The following is a 4,417-nucleotide window of genomic DNA, read 5'->3' as shown; positions in this document are numbered from 1 at the left end:
CCAATTTAGGCATGTAAAATGCCCTTGCACACAACTCTGGGCGTTCAGCGCCAGGTTGGTGCCCATTTTGGGCGTTCAACGCCCATTTGTGTGCCATTTCTGGCGTTGAACGCCAGAACCATGCTTGTTCTGGCGTTCAGCGCCCAGAAGCTGCCCATTTTGGGCGTTCAGTGCCAGAACCATGCTCTGTTCTGGCGCTGAACGCCAGACAGATGCTCCTCCAGGGTGTGATTTTTCTTTTGCTGTTTTTGATTCCGTTTTCAATTTTTATATTTATTTTGTGACTCCACATGATCATGAACCTACAAAGACATATAACTAAGAAAAATATAGTTAGATAAATAAAAATTGGGTTGCCTCCCAACAAGCGCTTCTTTAATGTCAATAGCTTGACAGTGGGCTCTCATGGAGCCTCACAGATATGCAGAGCATTATTGAAACTCTCCAACACCAAACTTAGAGTTTGGATATGGGAGTTCAACACCAAACTTAGAGTTTGGTTGTGGCCTCCCAACACCAAACTTAGAGTTTGACTGTGGGGGCTCTAGTTGACTCTGCTTTGAGAGAAGCTTTTTATGCTTCCTCTCCATGTTTGCAGAGGGAGATCCTTGAGTTTTAAACACAAGGGAGTCCTCATTCCATTGAAGGAATATTTCACCTCTGTCAACATCAATCACAGCTCTTGCTGTGGCCAGGAAAGGTCTTCCTAGGATGATGGATTCATCCTCTTCCTTTCCAGTATCCAGGACTATGAAATCAGCAGGGATGTAAAGGCCTTCAACCTTTACTAACACGTCCTCTACTTGTCCATAAGCCTATTTTCTTGAACTGTCTGCCATCTCTAATGAGATTTTAGCAGCTTGCACCCCATAGATTCCCAGTTTCTCTATTACAGAGTGGGGCATGAGGTTTATTCCTGAACCAAGGTCACACAGAGCCTTAAAGATCATGGTGCCTATGGTACAGGGTATTATGAACTTTCCCGGATCCTGTCTCTTCTGAGGCAATGTTAGTTGATCCAGATCACTTAGTTCATTGATGAACAAGGGAGGTTCAACTTCCCAAGTATCAATGCCAAATAATTTGGCATTCAGCTTTATGATTGCACCAAGAAACTTGGCAGTTTGCTCTTCAGTAACATCCTCATTCTCTTCAGAAGAGGAATACTCATCAGAGCTCATGAAGGGCATAAGGAGGTTCAATGGAATCTCTATGGTCTCTAGATGAGTCTCAGAGTCCTTTGGTTCCTCAGAGGGAAGCTCCTTATTGATCACTGGACGTCCCAAGAGGTCTTCCTCCTTGGGATTCACGTCCTCTCCTCTCCTCACAGGTTCGGCCATGGTGCTTATGTCAATGGCCTTGCACTCTCCTTTTGGATTCTCTTCTGTATTGCTTGGGAGAGTACTAGGAGGGATTTCAGTGATACTTTTACTCAGCTGGCCCACTTGTGCTTCCAAATTTCTAATGGAAGACCTTGTTTCATTCATGAAACTTACAGTGGCCTTAGATAGATCAGAGACTAAGTTTGCCAAATTGGAAGTATTTTGTTTAGAGTCCTCTATCTGTTGCTGAGTGGATGATGGAAAAGGTTTATTATTGCTAAACCTGTTTCTTCCACCATTATTAAAGCCTTGTTGAGGCTTTTGATCCTTCCATGAGAAATTTGGATGATTTCTCCATGATGAGTTATAGGTGTTTCCATAAGGTTCACCTAAATAATTTACCTCTGCTATTGCAGGGTTTTCAGGATCATAAGCTTCTTCTTCAGAAGATGCCTCTTGAGTACTGTTGGATGCAGCTTGTATTCCATTCAGACTCTGAGAGATCATATTGACTTGCTGAGTCAATATTTTATTCTGAGCCAATATGGCATTCAGAGTATCAACTTCAAGAACTCCCTTCTTCATAGGCATCCCATTACTCACAGGATTCCTCTCAGAAGTGTACATGAACTGGTTATTAGCAACCATGTCAATGAGTTCTTGAGCTTCTGCAGGCGTTTTCTTTAGGTGAATGGATCCACCTGTAGAAGTATCCAATGACATCTTTGATAACTCAGATAAACCATCATAGAATATATCCAGGATGGTCCATTCTGAAAAATTGTCAGAAGGACACTTTTTGGTCAACTGTTTGTATCTTTCCCAAGCTTCATAGAGGGATTTACCTTCTTTCTGTCTGAAGGTTTGAACATCAGCTCTAAGCTTGCTCAGCTTTTGAGGAGGAAAGTACTTGGCTAAGAAAGCCGTGACCAGCTTATCCCAAGAGTTCAGGCTGTCTTTGGGTAGAGAATCCAACCATAATCTAGCTCTGTCTCTTACAGCAAAAGGGAAAAGCATGAGCCTGTAGACTTCAGGATCTACTCCATTAGTCTTAACAGTATCACATATCTGCAAGAATTCAGTTAAGAACTGAAAAGGATCTTCAGATGGAAGTCCATGAAACTTGCAGTTCTGCTGCATCAGAGAAACTAATTGAGGTTTCAGCTCAAAGTTGTTTGCTCCAATGGCAGGAATGGAGATGCTTCTTCCATGTAAATTGGAACTAGGTACAGTAAAGTCACCAAGCATCTTCCTTACATTATTATTATTTTCGGCTGCCATCTCCTCTTCCTGTTCGAAAATTTCTGAAAGGTTATCTCTGGATTGTTGTATTTTAGCTTCTCTTAGTTTTCTTTTCAGAGTCCTTTCAGGTTCTGGATCTGGCTCCACAAGAATGTTCTTATCCTTGCTCCTGCTCATATGACAAAGAAGAGGGCACAGAAAAATAATAATAATTGGGATCCTCTTTACCACAGTATAAAGGTCCTTGTGTGAGTAGAAGAAAAGAAGAAGAGGAAATTCGAACACAGATGGAAGAGGGGGTTCGAATTTAGTGAGTGATGTGAGATGAAGAGAAGTGTTGGTAGATGAATAAATAAAATAGAAGTAGATGAGAGAGAGAGAATTTTTCGAAAATTATTTTTGAAAAAGGTTAGTAGTTTTCGAAAATTAAAATTAAAAATTAAAATAATTAATTAATTAAAAAGAAATTTTGAAAAAGGGGGGGAGATATTTTCGAAAATTAGAGAGAGAGAGTTAGTTAGGTGGTTTTGAAAAAGATAAGAAACAAACAAAAAGTTAGTTAGTTAGTTGAAACAAATATTGAAAAGATAAGAAGTTAGGAAGTTAGAAAAGATATTTTGAAATCATATTTTTGAAAAAGATAAGATGAGAAGATATTTTAGAATTTAGTTTTGAAAAAGATTTGATTTTTAAAATCTCAATTAATGACTTGATTCATAAGAAATCACAAGATATGATTCTAGAACTTAAAGTTTGAATCTTTCTTAACAAGCAAGTAACAAACTTCAAATTTTTGAATCAAAACATTAATTGACTATGTAATTTTCGAAAATTTGATAGAAAAATAAGAAAAAGATTTTTGAAAAATATTTTTAGAATTTTCGAAAATAACTAAGAATTTTGAAAAAGATTTGATTTTTGAAAAAGATTTTGAAAAAGATAAGTGATGGGATATTTTCGCGGAAAAACGAATTTCTCCAAAACACCCAAACTTAACCGGCAAGTGCACCGGGTCGCATCAAGTAATAATAACTCACGGGAGTGAGGTCGATCCCACAGGGATTGAAGGATTGAGCAATTTTAGTTTAGTGGTTGATTTAGTCAAGCGAATCAAGATTTGGTTGAGAGATTTGTGATTTGCAGAAATTAAATTGCATAGAAAGTAAAGGGAATGGGTAATTGGCATGAAATTAAAGAGAACAGGAATTAAAGTGCTGAATCTTAAAGACCAAGAAATTAAATGGCAGAAACTTAGAATGCAAGAAATGTAAATTGCAAAATCTTAAAGTGCAAGAAATGTAAATGGCTTGAATTGTAAAGGGAATCGGGAGTTGGATTTGCAGAAATTAAACAAGGAAAAGTAAATTGCAAAAAACAGAGAAGTAAAGGATGTCTTGAATCAAACCGGATCTTAAAACAGAAATGTAAATAAGCATGAAAACAGTAAACAGGGAATGGGAAATGGGAAATCCGGATCTCAGGACCCAAGAGACTAGAAAACCAAGTCTAGATCTCAATGCCTTCCTAGATCCAACAAGAACAATTGCAAAGGAGATTGTAAATTGCAAAGAAAGTAGATGACGAAGCAAGTAACCGAAACTGAAATTCAATTAAGCAGAAAATTAAACAAGATTACAAGGTGAGATTGAAACAGAATTTCTTCAATTCTCCACCCAAAATCCAAGACAAGAAAAGTAAAGAGTGCTGGGCAAGAACAAGGAAGAAGAGAGATCAATTCTCCCCCCAAATTCTCTTGAATTAAACAACAATGCTAAGAAAAATAAAGGTGAGCTCTAAGCAAAACTGAAAAGCTAGCTCTTCTGAAAAACTAAAAGAGAAGCTCCCTGAAAACT

At 38.0% G+C, this 4,417-nt stretch overlaps 1 non-coding gene across 1 annotated transcript; it reads left to right on the top strand.

The window, feature by feature from the left end:
- Nucleotides 1–2,100: 2,100 nt before the first annotated feature.
- On the top strand, nucleotides 2,101–2,207 carry LOC112774338 (small nucleolar RNA R71). The gene has a single exon (XR_003188832.1). It is a non-coding gene; the product is annotated as a small nucleolar RNA R71 (small nucleolar RNA).
- Nucleotides 2,208–4,417: the final 2,210 nt, after the last annotated feature.

This window comes from Arachis hypogaea, chromosome 18, assembly GCF_003086295.3.
Source record: "Arachis hypogaea cultivar Tifrunner chromosome 18, arahy.Tifrunner.gnm2.J5K5, whole genome shotgun sequence".
Lineage (NCBI taxonomy): Eukaryota > Viridiplantae > Streptophyta > Magnoliopsida > Fabales > Fabaceae > Arachis > Arachis hypogaea.
This window is presented reverse-complemented; position numbering and strand designations above follow the sequence as displayed.